The following is an 18,512-nucleotide window of genomic DNA, read 5'->3' as shown; positions in this document are numbered from 1 at the left end:
GTAACAAGGAACAAACAAGACATATTGGCAATTTTAAACTTTATTAATTGAATACACCCTCTTTTACCTTAGCGTTGGCATAGCAACTGTCACTCAAGAGGCGTTCGAAAGTCAACATTACGTCACCCGGGCTCTTTTAAGCACCCGGTGCCTTTTAAGCATGACAGTTCCACCAGAAGTGTAGCCTATATGAGCAGGACTTGTGTAAGCCCTAAAAGTAGGCTTATGTGTGGTTTCTGAAGCAAGAAATTTCACTGCAACAATTGCCACAATTGAGTTAACATGAAAGCCTTCTAATGTTCACATACCAAGGTCAAAGATCATTACAACCATGCTGCATTCAAACTAAGATTTCCCAGAACAACATATCATGGCAATGATAACTAGCAGCAACACAATATTTTATGATGAATTCAGTTGCAAACAAAACAAACATAACTCACATTTGTTATACACACAACCAACACACAAGGAGTTAAAAAGCACAGCTCTCAGCTTTAGTGTCTCTGAACAAAAGGAAAGGGGTGTTGTCACTTGCTTGTCTTAAATAATCTCTGGCAGGGCAAGGAGTGATTGAGTAATATACATGGGCTAATTGGAGGTGATTGAACTGAGTGGGAAAATTAATGGGGAGAGAAAGGGGCGGGGCTCTGGGCTGTAAGGTGAGGCGGGAAACAAGAAATCTTCCAAAAAAAATGTTATAGCCTAATTATTTTCAATATTTTCATACATGAATATAGACAACATCTCAGGTTCACAATGATTTTTTTTTTTGTGAAAACATTTGTATTACCTCAATTGGCATCGTTTTATCAATCATGTTAAAAGTACAACATAAACTTGTAAAGTGACTTGCATTTTTTTTTTTGTATTTTTCAAAACAACTGACAAAAACTTTAGTTTTAACAATATTTCCATGTCAAATGAACAAAATTGTTTTGTTATCAGTATTACAGTATTTCCTTGTATTTGTTACCAATATTTGTAGTTTTAACAAAAACATTTGATTATAATCACATGTTGTTGTTGTAAATATAACAAAACATTCTGTTTAATAGTTTATAGAACTGTGATTTAAACAAAAAATATACGTATTTGGGTTTACTATACTTTTCTGTAGGGATTTTACATAGGTTTTATGTCAATTTCACGGTCATTTTTTACAGTGTATGTGTGTTAAGAATGATGTGAAATATGATAAACAACCAGCAGACAATTTGCAAGCTGCCAATTGAATGTTGATTTTACAGGTTGCTGGTGCTTACACCTTTGGCTAAAACAACACGGCGACACTACTGTCTATTATTCTTTTTTGGTTGGGGTCTTGGATTTTAAAGCAAAACCAGTTCCAAACAGCAGAGGTGCCCCCTTTCTTCCTGCTCTTGAGCAACATCAATTTTTGGGTTTTAGCTAGAGGTGACAAGTACAAGAATTGAGGTACAAACCACCCCTTTAGATTAACTGAAAGAAAAAAAAAAATAGAAAAAAGGGAATTTTCAAGATGCTCTGCATGTTCTGAACATATACTATAGCACTTGTCTCCTAGCCTGACAATGTCATACTCATAATTCTAGTCAGAATATTCCCAGAAAATGTAAATGCACCGGAATCAGCTAGGTTAGCTAGTTATCAGCTGTTGTCCCTTGGCAGGGCATGACAGAGATATGGAAATAAAATAAAGAAATAATAATACAAAATTATATAATTAAACATAATAATAATAATAAAAAATAAGCAACAGTTTGACAAAACAGTTCAGTTAAGAAAACAAATGGTAAAAAACAGACAGACAAGGTGTAGACATAAAAATAAGTTTATATTGTTCTGATGGAAATGCTCTTTTGGAGAGTAGAGGTATTTCAGCAAGACAGCTTGTTCAAATAACTATCCACTGAACGGTGTGAGATCAATACTATTGTAGGGTAAATAGGTTCACAAGGCACAACTGACTCTGTCTGGTCTCCGCAGTTACCTTCCATATAGTTGTTGTCATTTCTTTCGCCATGCCATATTTCTTGTATGGTTGTTACACCTCAGTGTTTAGTTGTTTATAATGCATGAAGGTTGCATTTATAAATACAGACCCACACATAGTGCATAATGAATGACCATTCCAAATTGATACACCAAAAAGAAGTAATGCTAGTCAATATTACAATTTTTTCTAAAACTAAAAAAAACAACCACAGACATTAAATTGTGTACAACAGATTTTTATTGAAATGAAAATGATTTCATTGCCATGTGGCGACCGGCTACGGTGGAGAGGTGGATGCCATCAACGGTCGCAAGAATGCTTTTCTGGAACAGACCTTGAAGTGATGGTTCAACACAATAAACAACATTTAATGCATTTTCTACCTCTTTGTCTGTAGTATTCTGTAAAGCTGTTCAATGAACAACCAACCAACAGTCACCTCTTACCTTTTCATGAAATGCAAAGTGCTTCCCACAACCGGTCCAGTCCGTGGTACTTGTAGGACACAGGTGTATTGGCTGGGTGTGCAGCCGACAGCAAGGCTGGGACAGTGACAATCAACCAACCCTGCTGCACCTGGTCATTTCAGGGGGTTACTCTGACGATGTTACAAAGATTGTTCCCTGGAGCAGGCCTTTAAGAAGGGGATAATTACAATGAGTAAGTATGTTCAATGTCAATGAGCATCTTCCTAGTGTTTGATCTTTTTATATCATTTCTAAGTTTGTAAATCCCCTTAAATTCAGATTTGTTTTTAAAAAGCTGTAACTTCTTAGGTGAACCCACCAGGTATGAGATGTTACAGGCTGCCTGCTCCGTGTACAAGGGGCCTTTTTCATGCTGAATTATAAACCCAGCAGGGTTAGGAGAGCCAGTGAAACACCTCAAAGTCTCAATCAACCAACTCTGCTGGATCTCCTCAATTTCTGAAGGGTATTGTTTATATGTTAGTTGCCCCTGTTTTGTGTTTGTTGACCTAATAGACCCCCATGTCAGTTCTGGAGATGCAATTTTCCATGGCATTTCTTGTCCAGATGATCTGAGAAGTTCCTTTGGCAACCTCCTTCACTTTTCTGGAACAGCCCTAGAAGTGATCTTGTGTTCTACACAATAAACAGCATTTAATGCATTTTCTACCTCTTAGTCTGTAGTATTCTGTAAAGCTGTTCAATGTACAACCAAACAACAGTCACCTCTTACCTTATACATAAACATAAAAGAAAAATTAAATATGGATCGGCCCATTGTCACCGATACCCGATCTTGAAATGTCTTCAATATCGATACCGATACAAATATCGGATCGGTGCATCCCTACCTTTTTCATGCTGAACTATAAACCCAGCAGGGTTAGGAGAGCCAGTAAATCACCTCAAAGTCTCAATCAACCAAGAAATGCTGTTCCTTTGGCAACCTCCTTTGCTGTTGGTCAATGATTTTGTGGAAAAAGATGTCAGAAAGAAAAATGGCATCTTTTTTACCCACATCTGGTTAAAGGGAAAAAATGTATTTGACTCACTGTTGAGGTATAATTGGTTAACAGTTTCCTCCTCTCTCTCCTTGCTGTAAGCTAACTCTAGTTTGTGTCTTTGAACCAGAGGTGGCGGAGTATATCCTCCAGGACTGGCCTTTCCGTGGGGTTTTTCCTCAAACACCACTGAATAAGATCACAGCTCGCTGCACAAGTTACAGGTTTGGACAGGGGTCACAACAAAGTCATGTTAATCGTGCATGTCGACTACTTTTCTCCTTAAGCTTATTTTTGCGGCTCAGCTTTGGGGGGAGTGATCTTTAAATCTAAGGGCAGCTGTGACTGTAACTCCAGAGAGCTCTTGTGCTGCCTCACCCCAGGATTGTTCCCTCCTGAACCGCAAAGTTCCAGAGACGATCTCTTCCTCGCTCTCAAATGGCAGCCTGCCAGAGAGAAGGAGATGGAGCAGCACGCCCAGGGACCAAACGGTGGCGGGGCAGCCCTCGTACTTGCCGTGCTTCACCCACTCAGGTGGGCTAAACTCCTTCGTGCCTGCCAACGAGAGAGCAAGGGGATCAGAGATACAGTATAAGAGACAGAGAATCAGAGAGGCAATAATACTCCACTTTCACATCTAAATGCAGTTTCTGTCAACCATACCCTCAAAGAAATTGAAGGGGCTCCTGCTCAAAAGGTCCCCGCAGCCAAAGTCAATAAGCTTGACAGACATGTCCTCCGTGTTGACCAAAAGGTTCTCTCGCTTTATGTCGCGATGTAAAACGCCACGGTCAAGGCAGTGTTTAGCGGCGAGGACCACCTGGCGCATGATATCCTTGGCCTGCTGTTCACTGAGGCGCCCCCCCTGGACCGTCTGGCAGTAGTCAAATAAGTCCATGCAGTGCATTGGGCGCTCCAGGATCAGCACGAAGACGTCAGGCCCCTTGAACCATTCCAGAAGCTTGATGATGTTGGAGCACTCTGGCAGCTCGGAGACCATGGTCATGAGGCCCACCTCCAGTGGGAGGAGTTCTCCGCTGCGTGGCTTAGAAGAAGAAAGTTGAGGAAAATCGGAGAATTAGGATCAAACCTTTAAATTGCAACTGGGGTTGCTGTCAGAATAAGAATCAGAGCTGTTGGGATGTGAGTAATAACATGGGCTACTTTATTAAATATACCTGAGGTATTTCATGTCAGAAGGGTACTTGGATGATAATAGGTTGAACTAAATGGTCGCATCAACATTTTAATGATTACTTACCATAAGGATATAATCATCTCCTTTACGTCCTCTGGGTATAATCTTGATGGCAACCTACAGGAAGTAGGAAATGCAGTTGTTTAACTTGTGCTGCAATGTACACCAGATAGTTAAATGATTAATACAGGAACAGAAATGTTCCCAAAAACCGAGAGGTTAAGAGGGTCTCTCACTTGTGCTCCATCAGACTTTCTGATCCCTGCATAGACAGAGCCACACCCTCCTTTGCCAAGCAGCTCTCCAATTGTGTAGAGGGACCCAACGGTCCCTGCAAAAAATGTTACAGAGCTGTGAGTCAAGGTGAGAATCTAAGAGATCAGGGTATGCTCGGTTATGTTCTGTTTGCAGGCCTTTTCATTGACAATAATGATTTCAGTAGACTGCTGAATAACAGGTCCATCTTTTTTTTTATATACTCAATTTCTGAGTTTTTTAATGTGTTTTGTCTGTTTTGTTTTGTTATGGTTTGTTTATTTATTCTTTTGTATTTTGTAGCCTAAGTCAGGGCATTGCTGCAAAAAAGTCTCCCTGAATAAACAATGATAATGATTAATCTGTGCAATTTTACATGAAGTGCTAACCTTGATGTTGGATTGGGTCAGTGGTCTTCCTCGACCCTTTTCCAGTCCGAGGCACGGCACGTCTCTTTTTCGCCACCGATGGGTTTGCCGCGCTGAGGTTCTCACTAGATCCCTCCTGGACAAAGGAATCCATCTTCCTCTTCTGCGTGGCTCGAGGTGTGCAGATCTTGCTGGCCTCTGCCTTGTCCGCTCCCTTGACCTGGCATGAAGATGTTGGCAGTCGTGATGGCCCTGGCTCAGACGCCTGCGTGGCCTCATGCAGCTGTCCCTTGGTGACTGTCCTCAAGCCCATGACGGAGGAAGATGGGCCCTCCAGAGGGTCGTCAGTGTCTCCAGCTCTTGGGCACTTGGAGACTTTGCTGTGACCGCTCAGCTTGGATGGACGCTCACACTCACCCACACATGGGGCCTTGCTGCCCGCGTTTGTGGAGCTCAAGGGCTGCCTTAGGGGCGTTACATCCTTCCCCACGTCACTGTAGTCCCTCTTTCGTTTGTTTCTGCCAATGGGGACTGCAGCTGGTGGAGGGACGTGGCCCTGGGTTTGCCCCGGGCTGCAGTCTCTCTCCTGGCTGTTTGGTCCATGCTGAGCGGACTTAGAGGTGGAGGGTTCAGCAGCGGGATCCTTGGGGATGCCTGAGCTGGGAGGAGGAACTTTCCTCCTATTGCTCTTAGCAACCCGCCGCCTTCTTCTCACCTGTCTCTTAGCTAAAATGAACAGTATGACTGAGAACTGGACTTTTCAAAGGTTTTTTTTTTTTTTTTTTAGTTTTAAACTATTTCCGCATTAGAGCTGAGATTTAATATGCAATAATTCTGGACTGAAGAACTTTTAAATTACTTTAAAATTACTTTACAACTTACACGTATTAACATTACATATACATAAACAACTATGAAGGTAGGTCTATTTCAAAATAGGCTATTAACGTTTTATCTTATTTCATACCTTGATTTTGGTCACAAATAAAATATTCAATATATGACGTTTTAGCTTACCTGTTGATGCCGGTTTAGGCTCCAATGGTTGCCTAAACGGCATAATTAATCATACAGATGTTATGCCAAATTAACCTGAAATGTACTCTGTCCCTTTTCAAATCAACCGTATGCCCTGCAAAGTTGTAAATGGTCGATATTTATCTCAGGGTTATGGCACCTGACGTAATTTGGTACGAATATGTGACGTCATAATGGTGAAGTACACAGTAAAGAGCCTAATTTTCTATTGCTATGGTAACTCCATTCGCAGGCAACATTGTGTTTTTAATGCAATGACCTTCTATTAGAATGCTCAGGATAAATTTGAAGTTTCCATCTGAATACACCTGATATGTTACTACTTCTATCTATGGCTACCTACGCAGGCCTAACGATTAATAAAGACCCAACTTTACTCGAAGAATTATTTCCAAACAAACACACACACACATATAGCCAACTAGTAGTTTGAGCTTTTGGCCTTTATACACATCGTCGTACACATTGTGGGTGAATGACTAACGGCAGCCTATATTAATGTAGGCTATTTCTTGAGCCAGTTGCTATCTTACACTATGTCGGCAGAAGGCCCGTTTTCCACGGATAATGTGGTGATGTTCTTTCCCTGGTTAAAGAAATATGTGCTCTATAATCTAGGATGGATGTAGCTTTTCACGAATACTTAAATACACGTTCTCATGCTCTTGACAGACAGACTAAACTGCCTGTTTGCATTTTGTACGGTCCTTTGACCAACCTCATGAATACACGGTTATCAGCAAATGCGAGAGCCATACAAGACAGCTTTCCCTCAAGTGTGCATTCTTGTCACATAGGCTACGGGGTTAAATTATGGTTTTGCTGGACTGCCGACCCGTAGTTTCTTAGATACTTACTTCATACGTACTCGCAACTGCAACTTTCTTCACACACTCCAGGACATCTCTGCGCGCTGTCAGTGGTGCTGAACTCTGTCCAGTTATTTCCGTCATAGGTCTCTCATCGATTACGCGCTGTGTGCAGGGCCGGGGATATATAGGCGAACTATGCGACAAATGGTTTGGGGGCGCCCTCGAGTGTCGCCCGCAGCTTGCACACTGCCCCGACAAACGCCAACATTCTCCAACAGTCGAGTCAGTGTGCGCCGGCAGTTGGAGAATGTTGGCTATACTGTCGGAAGAGTTCAACATGTTCAGTCGGATCGGGTAAAGTTGGAGAATGTCTGACCAATGTAGAGCCATTTCCAACTGTAGTGAGACGCTCTCACGTCGCTGCACTCATTTAGCCCACCTGTTTAATTAGTGGCCATTGCTTGGGTGTGGCTATAAAAGCCTAGAAGTTTGCACTATTCATAGATGGTGAATCGCTACCTCCTGTGCAGCGTGGTGTTCTAATTCTCCCGCGGTAGGTTTTCGTTGCCACTAAGCATTGAATTTTAATCACACTGTGGACTAACTCCGTAACTCTTTATTGTAGCCTGGTGTTGTGATCCTCTCCTCCTTTGCTGACCTCGAGAACTGTTGCCCACTAGTTCCAGGTATACTTTGTTCTTGCATGTGTTAGCAGACCTGGTCGTTGTATTTTTATAATTATATTTATATTCAGTGTCGTTTGTTTAGTGAGGACGCACGTTCCCGCGGCAGCCATGTCTCCGAGTAACGTGGGTATTATTTAAATCTCCCTATTGGCTTCATTTTACCTCCGTTGGTTTTTAATTACGATTTGTGTTCTGCAGACGCAACCCAGCCTGGTGGAGAGCTGGAGCCACGAGCTGCTGTCTTGTCTTGTCGTCTTTTTGATTTGGTTTTCGCGAGTTTGTTTGGGGATTTGGCGTCAGCCTTTTCCTACTTTACCGTGTAATCTCTAAACGGTGTGTCTGTCATTTGTTCACGTGCTTGCTTTGTCTCGTCTCACCTAGTTTAATTGCTTTGGTTTGGCGTGCTTCACTTGTTATTCTGTTGCTTTCGTTATTTTGGTCCGTGTTTTATGTCCGTGCATGGGCATAGTTGTGTAAAGCACACGTTTGTTCTTGTGTTCTGTTTTTGTTTTGTCTGCATGTGTATTGTTTATGGGTAGTTCAGGTATCCTGTGAGAGGGGAAACTATCTTGCCCTGTAGTTTCTGTGTTTATGTGTATTGTCGTACAACTGGGATCGACTGGTGTTGAATAGTTTCTTTATCCCCTTTTGTATGTCTGAGCAGGCATATCCTGGAGGGGGGGCTAGTCACCTGGTGGTGGAGTCCCGTCATTGCATGCTCACTTGTGATCATTGGCTGCTGTGTTGTTGCTGTGCCACTTTGGTCACTTTCCGTGTGCTGTGCTGTGCAAAACTGTACAAACTTAGTTCAGCATTGTAAGGATCCTTGGAGCCAATCACAAACTGGCTATTGGCTACCTGGCGCGCCATTGGCGGATTTAAACTATCCACGACTACGTAACAAAAGCGACGGTAAAGAGAGAAGCACAGCAAAACTTCGATACTGCTCTCGTGGCTGGATGATTTCAAAGGCAAGTTTGCTTTGAAAATAGAACAGAAACTTGCCCTGGAACAAATTATTCAGAAAAAATATGTGTTTTGCTTTATTATCGATCGTTGTATAGTATCGTTGGTCTGGTTGGTTAAGGGAGTGTCCAATTACGTGACGAAAGTGGACCTCCATTGAGTAGTTTGCCAGACTAACTGAGCAAATGAAATGCAGTGAAGGGGCGGGGAATTCCTAGACAACAGGCCATCCTGATTGCCTTAGTTACCCTGGGAGTATCTATTCCAACCAAAACATTGCATGAAATATGGCATATTTATTATAGACACAGTGTGCCTTTGAAATGTACTAGTTCATTCTAATCTACACATTTTTATGAATTTCATATTTTTTCTGTACTTGTTAAACGTCTTCCTTCTATACCACCAATCTTAACAGAAAAAAAGGCTACATCGGTGGTACCTTGAAAAATGACCGTTATGTGCAGTTAAGGCCAAAGCCGTATCGGGCACAATTCGAGTGGGCGAGAGTCGCCACTTGCGCTTCACGCAATTTGGCACTCCGCGAAGCGTGCTTCACTTAGGACGCGATCTGAATTGCACAGAGACGGGCGCATATGAGACATACGTTAAGACTCTTATTAAAGATCCTAGCCTACTATATACGTTGTTGAGAAAACAAATAGCTACACGTAGCCTATAAACGTTGTTGAGTCTCTTATTAAAGCTCTTACTCATTCTCGTGGTTGAAAGTCGACAAAGAGAGACCAATAGCTACACGGTCAAGCAATGTCATTTATTTCTTTAAAATATAAATTACACAGAAATAATAAAATAAACACTCTCAAAATATAAATTGAAAGAAATAGAAATACAAAATACACTAAAACAATTTAAATTACACATCTAGTTGAAAAGAAATATAAACTCACAAATACACACTCACAAAATATAAATCAAGAAGGCGTGTAAACAACCCTTGCCCTCTTAACCCTGGGCTACCTTGGTGATACCCTAGACATTGGAGGGAATCTGGTCCGGGTCGGCGACGATGGTGGAGTGCGCGGCGTGCTGTGCATGCGGACAGTAGTCGGGGTGGCGGTCGGCACTGGTGGCATGGCTTCTCGTAGCAGCGATAAATCTAGACTGGATTCGTCTGGCGGTGGGGCGGGCAGGTGTACCGTTTGGCTGGTTCTCGGCGGCGTGGATGGTGTGTGCGGCGTGCTAGTAGTCGGGGTGGCGGTCGGCACTGGTGGCATGGCTTCTCGGTCGCGTAGCAGCGATAAATCTAGACTAGATTCGTCTAGCGGTGGGGCGGGCAGGTGTACCGTTTGACTGGTTCTGGGGACGTCCTGGCTGTGGTATGTCGCCGGGTCTTCGCCAACATGGCGAAGCATGGTGACCAGGATTGCCCTCAAAGCCCCCAGCCAGCCACCTGTACCTGTATTTAGAACGAAATATATGACTATCAACACGGTCATATGTCACGTGTTATTTAGCTGTCTATAGTATTTTTTTAAATACAAAAAATAAAGCATATGGCAGTAGGCCTACCTCCGTATTGCTTGGGCGGCCTGGACGGAGAGACAAACGGGATCCCCACTGGCCAGTAGACTGGCCGCGACTCTTCGTCCCCGTACTTCGGCAGTCCTGCACCAGGCCTGAGCGCCCAGACCCAGGCCGAGACTGTGGAACGGGCTTCCGTCGTATTCATCTCCGACACGGGGACTGACGGCTTACATAATACGGCCTTCCTGACCACCACACCTTCTTCATCTGTAATAGTGAAAACCACAAATTAATGTTCCGAAATAAATCAGCAAATTGTTACTGCACAAAATGTGCAAAACCGTCACATGGAATGTTAAAGAGTAACTATAAATCAAAAGTAGGCTATCTTACCGACGTGTCTTCCTGCATTCCGGTCAATGGAGTTTTCCGTCTGCCATGCCCTCATTACTGCCTGCAGTTTGTCCATGATGGGCTCCAGAACTTCCAAAACCCCTTTGGGTCCATAAAATTCCCATTTCTTGTCCAAATCCATCTGCATCATGAATGCAGGCAGATCCCTGTTAAGGCTTGCTATTCACCGATGAACAGCACCTAGCCCAATGCAACCTGAACCACCTTCTGTCGTGACGTCGACTCATCTTCGATCCGAATGATAAAATGTACTTCTGTACCGACATACGTCCTTATAATGTGCAATATTAAGTTGTTTACGCAAATGGTGTGAATAAACCTTATCATATGACAAGACTATGTTGCGTCATAAACTATTAGCGTATTGTGGTCTGGCCCAGGTGCGGCAAAATGTGTGAATCATATGAGAAGAATAGATTGCATGTGTAACTATAAGCGTAATGTTGCCTGGCCAAAGAGCGGGTAAATGTGTGAAGAAACATTATCATATGACAAGACTATGTTGTGTCCTTAACTAGGGGTGACTTGAGGTTATATCGGGATATCAGGTTATTTGGGACAGCATAAGGGAAAAGGATTTTAACAAAAGCTGTAAAATGTATATGCTTCATTTAACGTGGACACCAATGTTTAGCAAATGTAAGTGATGTATAAGTGTACTTAAAATAAAAAAAACACTATTTTGAAATGATGTTTTATATTAATTTAATTTGAACTTTTCCTTGGTGTTGGTGTCCCAAATTACCAAACAGGGCATGTTAAATTGGGACAGCATGTTTCAGGTAATTTAACAAGAAACAAATGAAGACTGTGAAAACAACAAAGGGAAAATGAAAGATACAGTGTGCAACATTAGCCCAAACTAGGAACAGACTGTGCAGTCATACATGTACAATGCATGAAAGGGTTTTGATGCGACAAGAAAAACGAATCCCCAATGCATCCATTCTTCGTTATGTGCATGATCACAAACATTTTGTGATGATTATGAGTTCACACACAGTGCTCTTTCCTGTCCAAATAGGCTGTACAGAAACTTTTTTTCCTAAAAATGCTTTGACAATAATTGTGGAATTAATGCATCACATTAGATTTTCAGCTTGTTATGTCATTGTTGTAATTTTACAACGTTGGGTGAAAATGGTAGCTTAAATAGCATGTGCATACATTATCTGTACAACACATTATCTGTAAGGTTGTGAGTGTGCAGTGGTAATGTAAGTTGGATTCGTAGAACGTAATAAATTACATTGCTTGACCGTCTGGCTATTTGTCTCTGTTTTGTTACCGACCACGAGAATGAGTAAGATCTTTAATAAGAGTCTCAACAACGTTTATAGGTTACGTGTAGCTATTTGTTTTGTCTTTGTGAGAATGAGTAAGATCTTTAATAAGAGTCTCAACAACGTATGTCTCATATGCGCCCGTCTCTATGCAATGCAGCGTGGAGTGCTAGATCGTGTCCTAAGTGAAGCGCGCTTAATTCACAAAGTGGCGAGTCTCGCCCACTCGCGGAGTGGCAAATCGCGTGAAGCGCAAGTGGCGACTCTCGCCCACTCGAATTGTGCCTGATTACGTCCCGGACCTTAGCTCTTATGTGACGTATTTTAAGGTATCTTATAACCCTGAAGAAAAAAATTAAGCAAATTGGGACTGTCCTTCTTTCTCTCTTTTAAGAGAGGGAAGGTAGTAAGACAGCATTTTAAGACTATTGGAGCGCAGCTAGAGTCTCGGTAAGAAGACTCGAACGGCAAGGAGTGGAGTGAGGATATGAAGCAAGGGAGAAGGCAGGTTTGATGCAACATGAGTAGTTTTATTTTCCTTTTTTGATCTTGATATTTGTTTCCGTGTGCTGCATCAGAAGACATAAGCAAAGAAGCAATACATTTACAATTAAATAACGGAGTTGTCAATCAAACAACAAATAACCAACAATCTTGTGCGAATACACAATCCACAACTAAACAGCAAAAGCAACGAATAAGCAACACAAAATCCCACATGGCTCCTGGCACATGTCTGGGAACAAAGGGATTAGGGCAACAGAGTACATGTCACGAAGCCACCACAAAAGGCATACAAATTAAACAATCAAAATGATGAATTTAATTGACCACTGACGTTAACTTTGAAGACGCAAACTTCAGGATACGTGGATATAGCTCAGTGATGCAGGAATACGTGTGAGTACTGGCAGGTAGTGCAAAGGGTGAACCGCCAGGTGAACAAACTATGTATAGACTCTGCCCCTTAGCCAGTAGGTGGAAGTTGGATTCGGTTCGGCAGATTCACCATAGTCATTAACAAAGAAAATGACCTGACAAAGCCCAGGTTGCAGCTAGTCTTTTCAGGTATGTCGAGGTATCGGTACTTACATTTGGATGAGAAACTGGTTGTAAAATCAAATGTAAGATTGAAAACGTGTAAAGATCAAGCCAGAAATATCTTTGCGTGCCGCTTTCCGAAGTAGAATACAAGAAAATGATTGGATAATTTAGTTGTTTCCATGGTACATATTTTAGGAATGGAATTAAGTACGTCATTGTGGGTCAAATTTGTATGACGTCATGTCGACAACCACAGAAATAAAAGTGGACAGCAGGGCCTTCTCTCTATCCCGCATCTGTCTCTCCCACTCCACTCTCTTCTGGACTCTCTCCCTCTCCAGAGACCTCAGCTCATGTCATACTCTTCTTACTGCTCTTGCAGACGATTCTGCAGGTCCTCCTCAAGAACAGTGAAATACTGTTCAAGCTCCCTCAGTTTAGAGGCCCTGTGCTCCTCAGGTATGTCTCCACCTGCCAAGCAACTTCTGAGTTTAGATAAGGCTGCATTCATGTCGGTTTGGAGGCCATTGCTGGTGAACAAGTCCCTTCTGCTCAGACAAGGAGTTAGTGTTTAGAGTTGATAACATAGATTGATAATCTAGATTACCATCCATAACGAGTTTTAGTATGCATCACTCTATTTAGTCTGCACGATATCTTATGGTATTCCAATTATGCATTTCTTCTCTGTACAGAAAGATTTTTTGGGTGGAATACTCTTTACTTTTTATTCTCTGCAATTAAATATTTGAACCGCTTTGTAGTTATTTGGGATGAAATACCACAATATCCTACACAGTTATGACACTTATCAAGCTTAATTTAATTTGATAATACAAGACACTCACAAACACTCATACTTGAGATTATATACATTATACGCTTTTCAGCATTCATTAAAAGCCATTGTTTTTACTAATTGCATAATGACTAATACAAAAAAAAGTATGGCTACTCAGGTCACTCTACAGCAAAGTATCTGTTAGTATGGACTTGGAGTATGGAGTGCTCCCCTCATCCCTGTCAGTCAGCTGCACATGGTCAAGCAGATTGCTCCATCTAGAGGTGAAGCCCTGTTGAAGTATCTCCAGTGGTATGTGACACCCAAAGAAGGATCACCAAGACATGCATGCAACAAAGCATGCAAAGCCCTCCTAGAGACTGAAGAATATTCTTCTGATGAAATAAGAATAATCTGATGAGTAGTTCAGGTTTACAGGAAAGAAGGCGATGAACAATGATTTGGACAATGGTTATGTTGTTATGATGGCTTACAGAGAGCCTTAAAACTCAACATTGCCCTGCAATCCCACTAGACAGCTGCCAAAACCACAGCCCTCATCACCAGTGCCGTGGAAAGTTTGAATGTTTGGTTGTCTCTATGGTATTATAAAGTAGAATTCTAAATACGTCATCCTCCTCATAGAACGTTTGATACGTAAAGGACTATCACATGTAGGCCATTGCAAAGTGGTTCTTTGTAATGAAATACCACAGTTTACTACACAGTTAACACACTATTATCAATTGTGAAATGATTAATAACAAAAAAGAAAGGATACTCAGGTCACTTTACAACAAAGTATCTGTTAGTATGGACTTGGAGTATGGAGTATTAGTGTTTAGAGTTGATAACATAGATTGATAATCTAGATTACCATCCATAACGAGTTTTAGTATGCATCAATGTATTTAGTCAGTTATAATTGATCTGATGACAGACCCTGGCCGCAGCTCTGTCAAGTACACATCTAAGATCTGGGAACACTGGCATAAGTGCCTTTTTTAGCCCTTCTTTCCTTGTGTATTTATATGTATTTATGATTGTATGTATGTATATTTATATGTAATTTATTGATTTTATGTATTGTACATCTTCCATGTGGGCCTTTAGCCTGTAATAAAGTTTATTATTATGAATTACTCCCCTCATCCCTGTCATTCAGCTGCACATGGTCAAGCAGATTGCTCCATCTAGAAGTGAAGCCCTGTTGAAGTATCTCCAGTGGTACGTTAGGGTTAGAGAAGAAGGATCATTAAAGACACTAGTTCCCACCTTAAAACAAAGCCCTCCTGGAGACAGTGAAGAATATTCTTCTGATGAAATAGTGGCACTTGGGGCCTTAAAACTCAGCACCGGCAGAATGTTCACCATCCCACAACAAGCCAGCAGCCTGTCAGCACCCTGGACAGCTGCCAAAAATACAGCCCTCAGCACCAGCCGTGGAAAGCTCCTGCGGTCACTCTCACCCTATTGGGCATGCAATACAGTTAAAAATGCAAAACAGATTCTCCCAGTGTTGCTTGACTTCAGATCTTGTGTGGAAAGGGCTGAACTTTCAAAGCTGGAAAAAATAAATGTACTGTTTGTTTCTTCTAGATTAAAGTTGATTGATTCATTCATTAAGATCTGACAATTTATTGGAAACATTTGTGTTTGTGACTGAGGTAGATTTTTGTTAAAACAGCAAGCCTTATGTAACAATACAAACAGAAGCATCTGCAGCTATTGGCCAGTGAATTACAGGGATGTACTGTTTAAAATTAAAGTACCAATAAGACTACTCAGAATACTATACAGAACGGCTGATGATTGGACCCCCAACAACTAGACCTCAAAGTGGTTCCTTCTCACTAAGGGAAACAGCAGTGTGGAGCAGAGGTTATTAATGACAGGTTTGGGTTTACAAATCAACTTTTTTCTAAGTCTGGAGTGTGTTTTTACCGTTTTACAACGCCTCAAACATGTCTTGAACCCTGTAGTGTTGAACTGTTTTAGAGTGAACTATTCTAACCATTCAACTAGACAGCTCACACTTTTGATGAGAACACATTTTCTTTACAACTTTAAAAATGTATTATTTCTCAATTAAATACAATGTTCAACTCGTGTTGTGCAATCCATTTGTGATTGCCATTGGAGCACAACTTAACCCAGCCCTTAAGTAAAGTAAAACATATTTCCTGTCACGTCATTTGTCAAAGTTGTTTTTGTGATCTGTGATAACACTGTAGTACTGTTACACACTATAGTACGCAGGGAATTACTGTAAATCACAATAGAGTTATGGGGAAATGTACATTTTGGTGTAATACTGTGATTAACCTCTAGCAGTTGTTTTGTCCACAACAAATATTTTTACCAGCATATAGGTAAATCACCTGGGTGAACCCATGATTTTGTTTTGGCTGTCCCCTGCTTTACCAACTTAGCTACAGGCATTTACACAAGCAAACAGGTAAACAACTTAACATTTTGAGTACCAGTAGATTCACTGTTTTTTATTTCAATTTCGCACAAATTGTGTGACACAGTGCAGGCCATGGACCTCTGAATCATAGTTGTAGATGAGGTCAGCCTGGAATTTCACCAGGCAGATTCTGCCCCCAAATAGCATCATGCCTCAGTTGGTTTGGCGGTGACTGAATTCCAGCCTTTTGTGTGCTGAATGGGATAACTGTGGCACCGCTGGCCTCCGAGCCGCAGAAAGAAACCCAAGGACACACCGGCGTAGTGGGCTGACACATAACACCGCAGTCAGATGGTGCTCCACCGAGGCAGCGGAGCTCGACCGGATCAGGCGAACGTCTGCTGCCATGACGGGCCTTTCAGACCCACACGGATCGGGTTGCAGGACTGGGTATCAGTTCCTGCTGTGGCCTGCTCTGGAAGACATTGCAAAAGGTGTCATTCTGAAAGGCTTATTTGCAGGCTCATGCATATTCATTATCGTAACTCAGCTGCTGCACAATTTTGATAAGAATAGGAAAATCCCCAGGGTGAGGATCACTCATGCAGTGACCACATAGTTATAGTTGGTCTCCTTTGTGTCAATTAACAGGTGAAAATACAGTGTATGTATGTGCATGTAAAGTAGTGCGTTTATGCAAGAAGTTTGTTTCAAAATAAGACTATGACTAAGAAAAACACCTCTGCCCCTTTGGATATAATTTTGGCGTATGCCTTTGTGAACAACACCCCCAGCTATACAAGGTGCTATGCAAATAAAGCTGGATTGAATTGAGTCATTACTTACATGAAGAGAGGGGGATTGTATAGCTGTTAGGATTGGGTGTTCGGTGCTAGCTGGAGAGATGAGAACATAAGAATCTCTCCTGGTGTTGATTTTAACCACACATGGAGCCGCGGGGTTACACGGAGGGCCTGGCGACAGCCGTGAGGTGCCGACGGTGTCCGCGCCAGGAAGTGGAGCAGCTGAAAGACACATCCCCGGCTCACAGCTCACCAGGAGAGTCAGCTGGGTGATTAAAGAGAAATCTATCAGCTGATCGGCCATGTAGGGCTGCAAGATGCAGCTCATATAAGGAAGATCACAGAGGTCATAGGTTTAATCTCAAGCGAGTCCTGATCAAATGAATGTCTTGACTAAATGACTACTGATACCATTTTAAAAATAGGAACACATTTTGTCTGAGGTGAATTTGGTGGCAGAATCTGTCTGAAGTTATGAAACATTTCTGTTTAAGCAGACCTTTTCTTTACTGAAAAGGTTGAAAATGTAGCCAGGGACCAGTAAGAATGATGAGCAATGAACTTATGCCAGTATACAGGTCATGCAATCTGACATACCGGCTGAAACACTGCATTGGTATTTAAAAAATGTAAAATGTTGTTGTTGTTAACCTCAGTACCTTTTAGTATGAGAAATGCCAGATGTTAAAAAACATAATTTTTTTTTCAAATCAAATGTTGGCATTACGTTAAAATGCTTGGCCTCACTATAAAAAATGACAGCCTTTTTCTTGCCAGTGGGAACAATACTGGCACGATAATGAGGATGACACATGTGATACCCAGGCTGTGTGTAAATAATTGAGCGGTGTGTTTCATCGGATACAGGCAACTCTAGACCTGAACGTATAGCTTACAAACCTGTGTGCCAATGAAGGCATGCTGAGTTGTGTTGTGGTTAGTTAAATTGTAGTTATATTGAAACCCAATGTGACAGAATGTATTTACTTGAACCTAGTAACTATATGCCTGTCTAAGATTGTTTAGGGCAACGACCAAGTGTGATCAAACCTGCTGTGGTTCAACAAGACACACAACACACCCTTTTGACCAACCATCCATCTTTTTCACCTACAACCACAAACATGTAACACGTACACGCGGTTTAAGTGGGTTCATTCCAGGTCATTCAGAAAGAGGCTAAAGCCCCTGTTCCAGTGAGCCAAATGTCTTTGCTTATCAGAAGAGAGCTTGACCCCATTTTTAGATAGTAAATGAGGCCAATGCCACTGTGATTCCCACTAAAACTCAACAGCACATGAACATGCCCCATAAAAGGATCCTGGAAAGTAGTGATGAGAGAACCCACACAGATTCTGACATCGAAGTTACAGTAAGATGTGTTTTAAGAAGCAGTGTGTTAAGAAGCATATCTTAATTTGGACATGTGTTGCTAAAGGCCACCCTTAATACAGGCTGTTGAAACAATTTCAGAAGAACTACTCAAATATCCTCCTGTCTGGTTCAGACTTTGTCCAATG

The sequence above is a fragment of the Sprattus sprattus genome (genome assembly GCF_963457725.1).
Source record: "Sprattus sprattus genome assembly, chromosome: 13".
Lineage (NCBI taxonomy): Eukaryota > Metazoa > Chordata > Actinopteri > Clupeiformes > Clupeidae > Sprattus > Sprattus sprattus.
The sequence above is the reverse complement of the archived record's forward strand: the minus strand, read 5'-3'. Positions refer to the sequence as shown.